Source organism: Dermacentor silvarum, chromosome 10 (genome assembly GCF_013339745.2).
Source record: "Dermacentor silvarum isolate Dsil-2018 chromosome 10, BIME_Dsil_1.4, whole genome shotgun sequence".
In the NCBI taxonomy this organism is placed as follows: Eukaryota; Metazoa; Arthropoda; class Arachnida; order Ixodida; family Ixodidae; genus Dermacentor; species Dermacentor silvarum.
In genome coordinates, this window is record NC_051163.1 from 150,264,626 (window position 1) to 150,282,240 (window position 17,615).

At 41.7% G+C, this 17,615-nt stretch overlaps 1 pseudogene; it reads left to right on the top strand.

Annotated features, from left to right (window-relative positions):
* The first annotated feature begins 13,291 nt into the window (after window positions 1–13,291).
* On the top strand, window positions 13,292–13,431 carry LOC119432103 (U2 spliceosomal RNA; annotated as a pseudogene).
* The last annotated feature ends 4,184 nt before the right edge of the window (window positions 13,432–17,615 follow it).

Here is a 17,615-nt window from a genome sequence, read left to right on the forward strand (position 1 = left end):
TATTTTCGTGGAGTGTCAGGAGGTCTTCAGAGATGCACAGTGCTTTTGGCTGCAAAAGCAATGAAGCTGACTGGGCACACCATCACGCCTTGCTGAATTGGCTGTAATGGCATGTGCGACTTGTGTTTGGTGGGTTAGAAGGTCTGCAGAGAAGGGCAGTATGTTTGGCTGCAAAAGCAACGAAGCCAGATGGACGCATCGTTATGCTTTGGTCAGTTAGCTGTAATGCACAGCTCGTGCATGAAGAGATAGAAGGTCGTCAGAGATGTGCAGTGCGTTTGGCTGCAAAATAAGCGAAGCCAAATTGACAGACCAACCCACTCCGGTCATTTGGCTGTAATGACATGCAGATCTCGTGCTTGGAGAGTTAGAAAGTCTTCAGAGATGCGCCATGCATTTGGCTCCTAAAAGCAATGACGCCAAATGGAATTCATCATCACGCACCGCTGAATTGGCTGTAATGGCATGTATGGCTTGTGCTTGGAGGGTTGTGCTCTCGAGAGAAGCTTAGTGTGTTTGGCTACAAAAGCAATGAAAGCCAAATGGTCACACTGTCATGCTCCAGTCAGTTGACTGTAATGGTCAGTTGACAGTCAGTTGACAGTTATGTGTGCTTTGCGAATGCTTTCGCATAACATAGAGAATTCTCGTAGTTGGGTTCTGGTTGAATTTCTTGGCCTGGCCTTCTGCTTATTTAGGGTATGAGCTACACCTGTGGATTTCATCTCTATAGAGAAAGAAATCTTGTTATTGTTATCGCTGTAGAAGTAGAGGGCCAAGTTATGTACAAGTAGATCTAGACAGGTGCACATGAGATGTAGTCCACTCATAAACTTGCCCTTTGAAATACACTATATCCACGGTTATTTTCAAACTTCACCAGATTGTCCGTGTAGTAAACTGCCTTGACATCTTGCCTAGTGTGAATGCTCATTTGATCCAGTACTTCAAAGAACCACATTATTTTGTTGCAGCAGCCATTAAAGTGTCTAAACTTGGTTTGCTGTGTCCATCCATCTCATCTCAAGCATGAGGTGCCGTGGTCTCCTCCATCACTTTAGATGGTTTCCTATCCAACAACACTAATCCCACATCTTGTATAAGTGAAACATTGGACCCAAGCAAGATATGTTTTCCTTTCTACTCTTATTAAAAAGAGCACCAAATTAGTATGCCAGCACTCATCACAGCTCACTTCCAGTATACGAAGGTCTGGAAAATACTTTTGTATCAATAGAATTTTCGTTAAATAGAATCAAGTATTTGTTTTTATTGTATTAGCATACTTCTGGTACATCACGCACTTTCCGGGGGCTCTATGTTTGTTTGTTTGTTTGTTTGTTTGTTTGTTCGTATCTAACCATTTTACCACCCACCGGGGTCACTGGGTATTGTTAGTGCATTGGGCCGTTGTGCCTTAAAGGTAACAGGGTTCGAAATCAACTATCGGGCCAACTTGGGACACGTGCCAATGTGTACGTACGTGCTGCTCTTCAACGAACCTCTTTCACTCCAACATTTGATCGCTGCAGATGCAGGAATGGGTAGGCACCGCTATTCAAAGAAATTTGGCGTGGACTTAGAGCACTGGGTACGTGCCACTCGGTCCGTGCTGGTCTTCAGTGAACCTCTTTGATGCCAGCACTGGGTACACTGGTTATGTGCCAGTAGGTGTGTGCCGCTCTTCAGTGGACATATTTGACGCCAACTTGGGTAACTAGGTCTGTGCCACCGCTCTAGAAAATCGGTACGATTGGAGGCTTCAGCTGCTGGCCTAAGGACAAAAACATACCGGAGCAGATACGACAAGATGGGGCATGTGTATGCTGCAGCCAAAATGCAAAGACCACTCGGGGTCTGTATTCTGAAATGTTCCACTTCGGCAAAATTTCTTTTTCGCTTTCAGGCGCGCGATGATTGGCTGTTTTAGCAAAATTGGATGAGCTGATTGGATGGTTAAGCCCGACGTCATTCAATTTTGCTCAACCAGCCAATCAGCGCGCACCTGAAAGCTAAAAAAGAAATTTTGCCGAAGTGGAACGTTTCAGAATACGGCCCGAGCACATCCTAATGGAATGCCAAGGGATTTACCCAGTGAGACCCGTAATTAATGTACACCATCCAGAAGCGCTTGGATTTACAGTAGACGGAAGCATCAACTGGTCAGTAGTCGAGATAAGCAAGAGACATTTAGAGTATCGGTGGAAGAAAAGGAGGGAAGAGATTGATACGACCGGATCCGTTACAGGCATAGGTAGCGTACAAGGTATATAGAGAACTTTTGAGGTAGTGAAAAAAGAATAAAGAGATGTAGAGGAAAATGTTAGAATGTAAAGCATGTATAGCGTACCTGATTGACTCAAGCAGGCTGGGTGATTATTTGTCACCACCCCGTTTCAAAGGGGATGTCAATAAATCATCATCATCATCATGCGAGAGAGGAGCCCAGTTGTTACATGACGCGTTTCTCGGCGTTCGCATGCACTGGCGTGCCATGCATTTTGGAGGTCACACGCATGCTTTGCGGCGCTGGCACAAGATAGCGCTATGTGAATGCGCAAAAGAGGAGCCCCGCTACAATACAGGCCTCGTACGTAACTCGTTTTGGAGGTGGCAATACCTTGTGTTGCTGTATATTTATTAAATCCTAATGCAGTACCGCCAACAGTCTTTGTGAGATGGGTTCTGCTGCAATTTTTTGAATTTACACATAAGTGGTATTCATTGATTGTCTTTACTGCAGTGCTGCATGGTACACCTAGAATCACTTTAATTTTGTTATGTTTGAGAGGCTAGCATTCTTTCCATTATTGCATTTGCATTATTTTACATTGTACATGCAAGTACAACTTCGTTATATTGAGGTTTGACTGCACTATATTTGTAGATTGTACACCTACTTTCATACACTTTTACAAGGAGGGTTAAGATTGGTGGAAATAGTGAGAAAAGAGCCCAAATCTAGTCCAGTAAAAGTGCCTTCACCAGTACTCGTCAATCACACTTTTAATGCACTGAGTGAGTGCTGGCAGGAGCATTTGTTGTTGTTTGAAAAGGGAGCCAATGTGATCAAGACTTAGAATAGTTATTGTGCTCAGAACAATGCTGCTTTCTTAGATAAACATACAAAGTTGTTTTGGCATGAGTCACAAAATAATTGTTCATAATAGATATATAAGATTCTAATATATCGTCAAGTGTAGCACCCTGCTCTCGACTTGACTGTGTGTGTCGATACAAAGCAGGAAACGTTTGTGAGAGTGTGTTGTTGCTGTTAGTGCTGGCTTTGTCAGTGACCTCTCTTTTGTTGCAGAGGTGTCCATGCCCCCTACAAGACGTCGAACAAGTTGTGTGCTTCCAGCTTTGCTATAAAACCTTCGTAGATTCTTCACAGAAAGCATCCTGTTGTTTGCTCTGTTACATGGCACAGCAGTTTGATGTATGATCGATTTGCTATTGTGGCATTGATAAGACTGCTTACCAGATGGCATCCGTGCTTTACTATAGTATGGATGAAGTGTAATGGCAAATTTGCTTGCTGGCCTGTGATCTTACTGAAATTGCAAAAAAAATAATAATAATTGCAGTGATAGATAATAATAATTCCAGTAAAATAAGTAAGCGATAATAATTGCAGTAAAAGTGCAATGCCAAGGTAATGTATAAGGTAGGATTGTGCCTTTCTGCAGAGATCTGTTGAGTCGTTTGTTTGTTTGTGTGTGTGTGTCGGTGACAAGCAATAATTGATGGTTAAGTTACTTTCACTATTTTGTTTTATTTTGCTTTTGCTGAAGCAATTTGAAAAATGAGAGGAAAATGTTTACAGTGCACTAATAGAGATAAAAAATCCTTTGTTGAATGCACGGAAATCTTGTGTTTATTCTTTCTGTTTTGGGTTCATATGTTTTCGTTTTTTTCATACTAATTTCTTTCATTCATATTCATATTTCATTTCACATCCTTCAAATATCCGTTGTCACCTTTGTTCGGCCACATTGTGATGTGAAAAAAAATTAAAAAAAATACAATGCTCAGCTTAATAGGTGATTGTATAATGTAGTGTTTACATATACATAGTAATTTGACTATTTACGCATAATATCAAAATTGTATGCCAATTTCGACCTCCTTATTGCCAGTAGAGGGTTTTGTATGTATTCAGAATAGGTATTTGTGCATAGTGACACAGAAGCTTGTGGGAGACACATACTGCATCAGTGCACTTTTGCTACGACAGTATGTATATATGTGTGTATATATATATATATATATACTGCACAGTGACATTTTCTTGGGCGAGTCGGTGTTTGGTGAATGACATGATTTTGTAGCGCAAAAATACAGAAAGAAAAGATTAATACCGACAGACAGTAGAAAAAAAAGCTGGTGCTACTCTCACAATGGTTTATTAAGCACAAAGCTTGCTACATATATATCACGCACACACTCTCGACACTAGGGGACGGCAAAGAGCAAACGACAAGTCGTCTTGTACGTGACAAACCTAGCAATTTCATTTCCACATCATATAACGAAATAGATGTTTGACTAACACAAGCTTGACCGCTGATATGAACATGATATACCTCTAGCAGTTCCCACGCTGTTTTATCTCTACTCTTTCCCAGGATCATCACCTCAGAAAGATGTGGCTCACAGCAGCACGATCTGCAACGTGCAAAAAGATGCGTGCTCATACCCTGTTTTAAATTGTTGGCATGTTACTTCATTCGGTTGTTCACACAATGGCCGGCCTGCCCGACGTAGGTCTTTCCGTAACTTAGCGGTACCTAGTAGACCACTCCAGTTTAACACTGCGCATAGCGTTTTGCGTGCTTGTCTGCATGTTTTCACAGCACATCTTGTGGTTCGGGGGCATAGGCAAGTCAGTTTGTTCGAGACTGAAAGCACAACAGGTACCCCATACCTGTCCGCCACCTTCTTGAGGTTGTGCTTCACCTTGTGGAAATAAGGTGCCACCTGTGCCTGTCTTTAGGAATCCTGTTCATCTCCCTCGCTCACCTTAGGATTATTGCTTGGTTTGAGCTTCTGCAGCAAGGTTTCTGCCACCAAGGTAATAACCGAACGAGGGAATCCGGCATTTAAAAGCCGCTGGACCTGATGTTCAAAACTAGACTCGAGCTCGAGGACACACGACCTTCTAAGTGCGGACCCTAGCCAGTGCGTTGCGATACCTCTTAACAGTTTTTTATCGGGCAGGGTCATAGGCCAACAGTTGTTTTCCTCGCTCACGGTGAATAGCGTCAGCAGACATGTTCTTTAAAAACCAGATGTTTAAATCTAAATACTCCTACTCATTATCAGTTGGAAGCTCATGGTAAAAGATAGGCCATCTTTACCTTTAGGGAACCTTTGGGGCAAAGTTCTTAACAATCAGTGTTACCAAAGAGGTGGGGAACAAAGCAGCTGGCTGAAGATACAACACGAATGACTCGTGCATCCAGTGAATGGAGGCTATATTTACAATAACTTGGGTGTTATCTGCGGTTGATATCTGCTGGTTATCACTCAGATTTCTTTTATAAGTTCATAAGCCTTAAAAATATGTATATTCGTTCGTTTCGAGTACTTTGAAAACTTTGAATACTGAAATTTGAGTCAAAGCAAATGTAGAACAGTATAGTATTCAAATAAATACTCAAAAATATTGAATAGTCGCACAAGCTTAGCGGTTAGGGTAGTCTAAAGTTATCACGAAGTTTGCATACAAGTGTGCCAGGCCTCCTTGGTTGCCAGGTGTAGTACTGCAGTTTCATCACGTGTGTGACACATTGTTTAATTCACCGTCCTCTGCTGGCTGTGTCTTGGCAGGTTCCTTGGAATTGGGGTCGCAGGAGCAGTACCAGTCGCTCGTGTCCGTGTGTGGCAGACTGCAGAACATGAAGACACACCTGCACACACACACGGGTGAGCGCCCTTTTAAGTGCCACCTCTGCTCGAGCACATTCACTCGTCATCACCACCTGAAACAGCATGTGCTCACACACACGGGTGAGCGCCCCTACCAGTGCCCGCTGTGCCTGGACGCATTCACCAAGAGATCCAACCTGAAGCGGCATATGGACAACCACCCAAGAGAGGATCCCTTACCCTGTGTGCTCTGCGGTGCATCCTTTCCACGGAAAGAGGCCCTCTTGAGCCACATGTCCAGCCACGCATCGAAGCCCTAAAGAAAGGTCAGTCGACTGCAGTTAACCGATTGATCATTTTTTCTGTTAGCAGATTGATCAGTTTTGCTATGACGGGTGATAGAGGGGTTTCTGTCTCCCTCAGCCATAGATTCTTGTAGTAAACCTAGAGAGAACTTGACTCCATCCTCTATGAAAACTTCTTTACAAGTTTTTCCTTGTACTTCACTACCATGCCAGTATATCAAAGTTTTGCTTTATCTTGAGTATTGATTGGCCTGAAATATATTCATGACTGTGGAAATAGTTTCTTGACGTCAGCACAATATATAAGGAGTTTGCAAAAAAAAAAAAAAAAAACAAATTGAAACCATAACATAGTAGTAGGAGCCAAATTTCCTGTCTGGCGAAATTATCAACTCGAATTTAACAACCGGTGGTACATTTCAGATTTAGTATTGTTCGTGCTACCTATTTCAAGTTGTATGTTTTAATAACAACCTCTTGTTTATTAGTACAGCTAGAATACCATGTTACACTGTGTTCTAGTGTAAGCTAAACCACTGTAGCAGCTGTAATGTTCTCAAAAAATGTTCTCAAAGCTTCAATGCATAGCTTGAGCACAGTTCATTTTCAAGCTTATAATGTCCGGTGTAAAAGTGCATTTGTGCACTAGGACAACGACATGAGAAAACGGGCACTGGAAGTCTTAAGAATGCACCGGTGATGTCACGTGATGTTGCATGTGGATACTAAGTAGTGTTGGTATGCGGGATTGAAATGGAGCTGTGTGTGTTGCCTCTGGCCGGTATCAGGTGCCAAGATATTGCGACATGCAGTAGCTGAAGCACTGCCACCACCGAACTGCTGCTATTTCCACGAACCGTCCATCTCTTCCGGCTTCTAGCCCATTCTTCTCGCTGCCATCCCAACACATAGTTCGGCTCCTTCCTTTTGCTATGTGTCCTTGTTGTTTTTGTTGTTTTCACCTTTAGTCCTGTTGGCTATGAAGCTCCTGCTGCATTTTTGTCTCATTTTCTTCCTTTGTTTCAGTTCTTTTCTCTTTGTTTTGCCGCTTCATTATTTTCTCGCATCGTTCTCTTCTATATTTCTTCCTCTGAACCGCTCATGCATTCTTGGTCTTCTTTTCTTTTTCTATTTCCTTTTGTTTTCCACTTTATTTCTTCTCGTGTCTTCTTTCTCTTCTTTCCTATGTTTTGTCCTTTTGAACAATGGCAGGGTTCGATTGCACCCAACACCAGAGAAATTTTAAGAGGACGTTTTTTTGCCATTGAAGAGTGGGCGCACACTCAGCGGCACGTACACAGTGACCCAAGTTGGGCTGAAAGAGCGTCATTGAAGAGTGGCACATATGCAGTGTCACCCAGTGGCCAAATTTGGCTGACAGTTGGTTTCAAACGCTGTTTTCTCTGCTCAGCAGCTCGATGCTCCATTCACTAGACCTTTAGACCGTCAAAGCCCTTTGTCCTAGGCGTTTCTTTTTCTGGTATCTACGTGCCTTGCCTTGCCTTTGCCCTGTGTGGGGGACGTGGAAGCGAGCCTCGGCTTTAGGATTAAGAAAATGCTTGCACTGATAGAAGAATGCCACTGCAAAACAATAAGGTTGAATGATAATAAACAGCATGTGAGTCAGTACTTTGAAGATGCAGGTTGCTGCCGTTGAAAAAAAAAAGAAAAGAAAAAGCTTACACAGTGTGTCTTAAGTTCAAAGACAACTTCTATAGTGTCACTGAATCTGTGAATGAAGTCAAATCGAGTATATGAAAGACAAATAGATAGTAAAAGTAGTTGTTGACATGAACCATTGAATAGATCACGATGGTTACACAAAGACAGAACAAATCTTCTTGGCAACGCCATCAAGCAAGTCATGAAGAAATTTGCAAATTCGCTTTTTTCTTCTTAGATGGTGATTTCAATTACCCAGAAAATGTGTGCTCCACTCTGTCCACTCAAAGCCATATTATTCAGTCTGAATGTATTCACTTTTTTCATTTGCTCCTGTATATCAAATTAAAGAAGCCCTAAAACACTTTTTGAGCCTAATAGGAAAATGTTGCCGATCTGTCGTAGAGGCTGCTGTGAACATATGAGCCATATGTTACTGCACTGCATGCAGCAGAGAATTTTCAATGTCAGGTGAAAAACATTGAAAAATCACTTGCTCTCGCTTCTGCAATGTCGTGATGCAGCATTATTGCAATCAGCTGCACCCTCTAATGCTATTGGCTGATTTCATGATCTGGAGAGAGAGAGAAATAACATTTATTCGTGATCTCGAGAGCATTCTGACTAATACATAATTGTTAATTTTGAGTTAAATACAGTAGAATGTCATTAATTCGAACTACAGAGGAGACTGGAAATTTATTCAAATAGAACAAAGTTCGAACTAAGGAGAGCCCCTTCTAAGTATAGCACCTGATCGCTTGAGCAGTGTAGCACGCAAAACCAATACTGTCAGTGGGCTCGCATTGAAAAAGTCTTATCTTTCCTCCATCAGCGTGCAACATGTGTTGGAAGAAGCTTACATTTCGTATGAAGTCCAAGTGCGATAGTATCGCGCCTTCCACGTCGTTTGCTGTGGTTGCGAGCAGAAACGGGCAAGGGTGAGCCTAGAGGAATGGTGGCTTGACATGCACACTGTACTCATGCGTGAACCATGTTGAAGATAAAGTGATCGAGCATGCGCTAGGAGACGGGTGCAGGTGCTGTTGGTAATGTGATCAAGCAAGAGGGAGGTTGGGGAGGGGCAGAGAGGCAGGTAAGCGTGCCGTAATGTGATCAAGCGTGCGCTGCGTGATCCTTCCTACCCCCTTTAAAGCTGGATGGAAAAAGGGGGTGTGCGCTGCTATGCTTGCCCCGTTTGCTCTCGGCTTCCCACGCCTCTTTTCTCGTGTCATGCAACATTACAGTAGCTAGTGATGCATCGAACCTTCGCTCATGGCTCAGGTTTGTTCGAAAAGTGGTGCATGGGTGGGAGAGATTTTTGGAGTTCGAATTCGGGAGAGTTTTTCTCTATTCAAGTACATAGTACTGTGCTGGCACCAACAGAGGAGCTTTAATTATCTGTCAATTCGAATGAGAAAATTTCGAATTATCGGGATCTCATTGGGATTTCTAAGATCTCAGACAGGGACAGAACAATCACTGTGGCCACTAGTATGTGCGCTGACTTGCATATATCATGATTGCCAAGCTGTTAATCCGTGTATCTGCGCCTTTGTATCTTTTCTTCGTTTTTTGTCTGCATGCGACAGGGTGTTCATTTGTGCAATCTATGTACACTTTTCTTTTTTTCCTTCCCTTTTTTTCACGTTCCACTTCTGTAATACCGTCAATAATGGGGCTGACAGTATTAATAAACAAAATTTTAAATTTATTGAGTTCGAAATATCTGGAATCGACTAGAGATAATATCTGTACACTCAATATTGATGATGCAGTGGCATACGTAACAGCATGTTACGTATGTAACAGCACGTAACAGCCGTGGTTTTTGAGGATCGTTTTCGTGAGGCATTTTCTTCTCTCGACATTGTACATGGGGTGCATGTTCTTCGGCATTCTTAGGAATTTTAAAGTTTCCAGGTGTGTGTCTGTTATATACATAAAACTTTGTGCCCATGCAAAATGTTACACTGTTACTTTTTAAAAATCTAGCTTCACACTTGCATTGAAGGAACACAGCAAACACTGCAGAAGAGAGGATGACACACTGTACAATGAGCCCATGACTGTCACATCCCATATTTTTTCATTTGCTTTCAGGAAACACAAGCCTAAAGTGCGAGACCTTAAGCCTAAATTGTGTTGCACCCCAAGTTTTTATTTGTACAGAACTTTAGATATTGTATATGTAAAACACTACAATAAACATACGTAGTAACCGCAAGTAATCACTCAAGTAATAACAGCAGCAGCAAGTGAAACGATATGAAAAGACTTATTCAGCTGTAGTATGCTTAGTACGTTTTGGTTTTAGGAGCTATTGGGGGGCAATCGTGATGTACGTTAAAGCTAAGTTAAACCTGTTGTTTGCTGTGCCAGGTGCTTGCATTTGCTTCTCATGATTTGTACCAAGTTTGTATTTAATGACCTCGGATAACATGAATGTGGTTTGTATTATCTTGCAGATGTAATCAGACAGCTTGCATTAATCGTTGGAAGGCTGTGAAATGCAACATTTGTTTACAGTATAACGTGTACGCAGGGAAAGTATAGACAATATTTGGAAGCGCGTCTTACTTTATCGCTTGCCTCTCACTAAGAATAATTTACATGGTTGTGGAAAGGTAATTCTTTTTTTTTTTTTTTTTTACTTCGAGATCACCAGCGTACTTCTTGCTGCTCCTGAAACTGCAGGAAAGTTTCTTAAGTCTGTTCTGCTTGTATAACTGCATCACTCAGAAGTTGTTTATGTGATGAAAAATGTTATAGAAGATCAAGAACTGTGTCCACAAAACTTCTTGCTTGGAGCATTCATTCATTTACTGATGTTTGGGTGCTTGCTAATCACGAGAATGATTGTTAATTTTAAACCACCCTTTGCATTGCACTCACAGATAGCACTTGCGAGAAGTTTTAAGAATAAGAGCGAATATCCAGGTAGCATACATTGATTGTTATGTCAGTATTGATTACCTTACAAGTGCATATTCATGAGGAATGTGTGGGTGTGTTCTTCAGAAGCAAGTATGTTGTATGTTGTTGTGGCACAGCACCCGTCCTGTCATGTCTTTCTGTATCGTTGCCTTAAAAAAGTAGCGCTGGATTACTATCTTAAGAAAGGAAAATAATGTATCACCAACTCGCCCCGCAAGTGTTTTGTTAAAAGTGTGTTGTAATGACACCTATCTTAAGTTTTCACAAAAGACAGGGAAAAAGCTCACATCAGCTGTGGGAAAAAGTCTGTGCTTTGTTTAGCATTTAAAGTTTCTCTTGGTGTTAAGGTTTTGGCATGTGTGAAACGCTGCCAACTGGACTTCTCACGCAGCTATAGACAGTGCCTTTGCAGCTTCCGAACCCTGTCCGAGCAATCTCGCTACTTCAACGAGTCCAAGTGCATGCCCACCAAACCACATACACAGCTTTGGTAAAGGTGACAAGCAAGACTACAGCTGGAAAGCACAGCTCGAGTTGCAATAGCTGCCAGTGCACGACCTGCTTAAAAAACTTGCTGCCGCAAGCATTCTTGCTGCAGCCTGCCAAACAGGAGTGATATGTGATATCGGTGCATGTGCTCGCTGCCTAAGTTTGTAATCAAGCCTTGAAGACCTATCCTTTTCATTGGGTGTCTGCCTAAAGTGTCTTGTGAAATCCATTTTCTATTGAGTTGGATGATTGTTGAAGGTACATATATAGGGTTTATATTATCGAAGTGTTTCTCCTAAGAGACCTCGTAGATATGCTTTGTCATTCTGTGGCCTTATTCGGCTATGGCCTGCGGTATATGTACCTTGTATGCTTTGTCAGTGTGAAATGAGTGAACCTATGCTTGCAGTATGAACATAGACTCAAGTTGTACCCTCTATGCCACAGTGCCTTCAGTTCTCATGCAGTCACGCATAACGCATTTGCAGTGTCCTACATAGTGTTACAGTTGGTTATAGCATGAAGTGTGTTTCCTTCTTTAATTAGCTTACATTGCATTACTTGAAATAGTGGTTCATTATAATGGATATGATGAAGAAGAAGTCAGGGTGATCTATCATGGTAGATATGGTTAAAAATAATGATTCTCTCGAGTGCCTTTTAACATTACATTTATCGTTACATTATTGTGCTGGCAGGTTAGCAGTGCATGGTTTTGCAATTGTTATCTTGAATTTTATGGCATTAAGAGGAAGGGTCGCAGTTGCTGCATAAAGATTGGATGTTTCTGGATCCATGAAAAGACAGACTGTGTTATCTGGCTTCAGGTATAATACTTTCTTGCATTGTATAATATGTCCCAATTGCTAACTTGGCTTCTTGAACTGCATTTGTTTTCATTTTGCACATTAGTGATATTCATTAATTGGTGTTACTGTGGTACTGAACAATGTATGTAGTATCACTCCCAATTCTAATTTTTTTTTAATGTTTCGGAAGTCAGTAATGTTTATGTTAGTTTTGTAGACATGTTTCATGTACTTTTCTTGTGTTAATGTGGCATGAATATATGGTTCTTGTGCAGTGTTTCTAGCAAACATCATGTACTTCATTGCAGCCTCTATTGTGCTACATTGAAGTGCCACAAGAAATAGGCTATTCTAGTTGTTTTATACCATACGATGACTGTACTCTCTTTTAGTGCATTTTAGTGAGTTTGTAGCTGTGAGTTATGAGTGGCTGTGTACTGGCAGTGAAACTACAACCATCCATGCACACTAATGGTGCCGCTTACTGGACGTACCGTCGAGGTAGCAGCCGATGCAGGACCTAGGTGGGAGATATGGGGATCCACTTGTAGGTTTCCAAACGATGACAAGCACCTGTCTGTTTAGAATAAAAGTCGTGATATGACACTGCATAATAATATGTGGTCATCTTCAAGAAATTCATTTGACATTTGTTTGAGCCCCTTTATCAACTGCATAATTTCTGTATATTGTTTTATTGTATGAAAAAAAATCTTTTAATGCTGCACCCTCCATTTAAGTTTAGAAACACATGAAATACCATCTTTGAGTGCATTAAGTTTTAGATCTCTTTCTTAGACAACTTTTTGATTATAATATAAACGCATGGGAAAAGAAGTTTTTACCTTTCACCAAGCACTGTGGCATTGTGCTTCAGACAGTCACTTCAGAAAAAAAGTAGCCAGAACTGCTAAAGACGGGCAGAGGCACGATAACTCAATGTTTTTAGTTTATCAGACAAATGTAAAACTGTATCTGGCGCAGCTTCTTTAAAAATAGCGCAAAAAAATGCATCATTTACAAGGATGTCTAATTGTTATAATAGCATGAATGTAGGTGATTGGTAGCTTTATAAGCGATAAGGAACAATTTAAACAAAATAAATTGATCACAGAAAATACCCTTAGATAAGGCTCCATAGAAAATTTATGGAGAAGCTTATAGTAGGCGTGGGCCAACTGAAATCTGGGGGTGGGTCACCTTGAAATTTGGGGATGGAAATCTTGATTTATTTGTTTCATTCATGTAATATTATTCTTATTATTAATTTTATTAAGGCTGGAGGTCATGAAGCTTGCTTCACCTCCGTCCTTGGGTCGGCCTGCTATTGCACTAGCTCTGGGATCGGCCCACATTTCTGCCAACGGACACAACAAATGCATTGGGGGAAGAGGTATACAGCTTCACTGTAAAAAAATTTTGCTAATCGAGATGAACATTTTCGTAACTCTCTGTAAACAGAACCACAGAAGCAAGGTCTAGAAAATTTTTGCATAATAGGGCAGGATCTCAAATACATTTTTGAAACACCTGTTTTTTTTATCCAGAAAGCCATCCCTAAAAACTGGTGTCAAAGGCTCAAGTTGGTAAATTTTGATAGATTTTTTAACTCACTGCATGTGCAGATCTCGCTGGACAGTATCGAGGTACGGCCACTTACCCACAGATGGCCAAAATGAGGGCAACCTAAATTTCGGGACCAACAGTGTGCCATTCGATACTATCAACTTCAACTGTACGACTGCATGGTATTCGGTGACTGGCTGGAGCAGTAAGAGCTATCTTCTGATACGTCACTGATGTCTCCTCAAAACGGAAACTAGCATAGCCTTGACACTGCAGTAGCTGTCGACCCCGTCCAAGCCATGGGATTAACTTGCCGAGATGTTCACATATTTATGCTTAACATATCTAACTAGATTACCAGGGCGGCCTATGGCATGTAATGTGGCACCTCCTCTGCACAGCTTTCTCAGTAAACAATACTCTTGTTCATCAGAACATAATTCTCTGGTTTCTGGAAGGTCCATTTATCGTGTATTTATACTGTACCACATTTATAGCGTAGCACCGTGCCCCCAGCCAAAATACGTTTGTCGGTACAATGGGAAATAGTTTGTGTTGCTCGTGTTTGTGCTGGGTTTAAAAGTTACCTTTTTGCTGTTACAGATGTGTCCATGCCAGGAAAGAAGCTCACCAGCATGTCTTCTCCGAAAGCATTCATTTGTTTTTTCATTTACTTGACATAGCAGTGATTTTATTGTGACATAGATATGAATGCTTCCCTATTGCCACCAATGCTTTTCACTTGTCTGCGCCAAGAGTAATGGCCAGTTCGTTTGCTAACCCATCATGCTACTGAAATCGTAAAGAACAAAGACGTCTTGTTTCACCGACTGATAAGTAAATTATCAGGGTAAAGAAAAAGAGACTGCAAATGTACTAGCTGAGAACGTATTATATGTATAGTGTGGAATTGTGCCTGTTTTCAGAGATCTGTTCAATAGTTATTGGGGGTGTGGTTTTGTCAGTCACAGAAGCACTAAATGGTGGATAAGTTACCTTGAGGATCTTGGTTCATTTTGCTTTTGCCGATAAATGGAAAAGGATCATGAAAACGGATCATGGAAAATGCTTACAATGCACTAATATAAGGAAAGAATCCTTTCTTTAATGCATAGAAATGTGACTGTGTTCTCCTCAGCATGCTAATGTGGTGCTAATAAGCCTATATAAATGCTTTGTTCATTCTTTTTTTTTTAATCTCGCATGATTTTCTTTCTTTTATGATAGTTTCCTTCATTCATATTCATCTTTCTTTTCATGTGCTTCAAGTGTTCAAATATCAGTTGATGCTTTTTGTTGTGTTACACTGTATATATTACTATATGCTAAAAGAATGTGTAATACTTAGTTTAATAGGTGAGTGCATAATGTAGTGTTGATTAATGGTGTTTTTTGCGCAAGGGCCAGGGAAGGTCAAAGGGCACCCGTAATGCATGGTTACATATACAAAGCAATTCGACTATTTATGCATAAAAGAAGTGGCAGTTTCACCTGAATGGCGAAGCATCGATTGTGATAGCAAATTAATTGACAGCTACACAAAGTAAGGATAGTAGCTTTATAGGCCATGTACGCTTGTAAACACACGCACACTAACTAAATTAACAAGCATTTTGTCACGTACGCACACGCAAACATGATCGCATCTCACGAGATGACCGCGAAACCAGCTGTCCAAACACTGGAGCGAGTCAGCGCGAGATGAGCTTAGTGCTGGCGCTCGCATCAACACAATCGTAGCCGTCAACGCACTGGGAGGGCGGAGCGGACTCTGCCCCCGCCGCAGATGGCTTTCAAAATACAGCCCCCCCCCCCCCCTGTAGCCTTCTGGTCCAGCGGGAGCACGCGACCGCAGGAAAGCGCTGCCCCTCCACCTGCCTACTCTCTGTTCAAATCGTTGTCTGCAGCTGGAAGACTGCGTGGTTCCGTCCCGCTTCCAGCCCTCGCGTGCGCAAGCCGTGATTGCTGGCTCACCGCTGCATGCTTTTACTCGCACATACAGCGTGCGGTGCACATTGACAATTTTATCGCCCGTGGACTTTATACGGAACCTCATGGCGACGACCACAACGACGTAGGCGGTGGCAGAAATGCGCCTAGAGTGTTCACATAATTGCTATCGCAATAATATCAAAATTGCATGCCTAATCCGATCTCTATGTATTGCCAGCAGAAGTTAGTTCGTATTCAGGATAATAATATACATATTGAGAGATAGGAACTTGTGTGGACATGTACTGCGTCAGTGCACTGGTCCCACGGCAGTAATATGTAGGTTGGCTAGTCCAAGGTTATCATGCTTTTTGCTTATAAGTGGGGTGATTCTCCTTGATTGCCAGGTTTAGTTCTGTCAAATATATGACACATTGTTCGCATTGCTTTGCTGTGCTCATTGTGACATCGCAGGTCCCTTGCCATCAGGGTCCCTGGAGCAGTACCAATCGCTCGTGTCAGTGCATGGCAGGCTGCATTGCTGCCGGCTGTGCACTTATAAGACCGACTCCAAGTCCACCATGAAGAATCACCTGCGCAGACACACAGGCGAGCGCCCCTTCAAGTGCCACCTCTGCCCGGAGGCATTCACTCTCAATTCCAACCTCAAGCGGCATGTGCGCAGTCACGCAGGCGACCGCCGCTTTAGGTGCCACCTTTGCCCAGAAACTTTCACTCGCAATTTCAACCTGACACGGCATATGCTCTGCCATACAGGAGATCGTCCCTTTTCCTGTGTGTACTGCAGTGCATCCTTTTCACACCAAAGCTACCTCACCAACCACATGTCCTCTCATGCAGGGAAGAAACACTAAAGGTCTGGGGCTTGTAGCTTTTGTTGGTAGATTAACCAATTGGTCAATTTTTTTATGGGTGTAGGTGATTCCAAAACTGCATTGAGAGTTATTTGGTTCCCTCAACCTTAACAATTTCTTGTAAGATTACTTAGAGGGAAGTTGACTCTGTCTATCAGAATTTCTTAAGTGCCTTCGTGTGACTTCACAGCTATGCCTGCATATGAAAGGTTCACTTTTTACTTTGTATGAGGATTGACCTAAAAAGTGTTCATAACTGCGAGAATTAGGTTCTTTAACTTACACATAATGTACGAAGTTAGCAAAGAAATAGATGCAATTCAGACCGGGGCACAGTTGTATGTGCCAAAGTTTTTGTCTCTGTCAAATTTATTATCACATTGGAGACAAAGTTCACATTTGATTTAATAATTGTGCTTCCTAGATCAAGTGCTCATGTTGTAATAACAACCTCTTGTTTAATATAAATACAGCAAGACTGACATGTTACACACTGTTTTGGTACAGGCTAATCTATTATGGCAGTTGTAACATTGTCAAACTGTTCACAAGCTGCAGTGCATAGTTTAAGCACAGTTGGCTCTCGACCTTAAGATGCCCAGCATCTGACTTATGGTCAAGTGTAAGCTAAGCCTATAACCCTGGTTGGTTATAGGCTTAGCTTACAATAGGTGGCTTAGCCAACTATTGCGCGTAATTGGTCAACATTTATCAAGAATTTCTTTAGTATTGCGATGTGAATATAGTATACACCTCATTTTCTCTTAACATTCAAGCGAAAGCCGGCATACATAAAATAATAATATTTCAGTGCTGCTGGCATTGAGCGAGCAAAAGCTTTTTGCATTTTTTAGTAGCTGCGTTTACACGAGCACAACAATGGCACATTGCGTTGGATGTCCCAGACATAGCATGCATTTAAACAGTGGCAATGCGCTAGGTAGCAAATTAACACAGTGCTGTCATCGATCTCCATTACGAATGGTAGCTGTGATGTTGAGAGAATGGTTGCCCAACTACGTTACATTCAATTAATGGTTTCCGATTTGTCTATTTAATATTCCCGTGTTTTTCTGCTTATAACCCACGCCCCCCCCCCCACTTACACAGTCCCATAAAAAGAAAAAAAGAAAAAACATGCACACGATGCGCGACAATGACTGCGTACA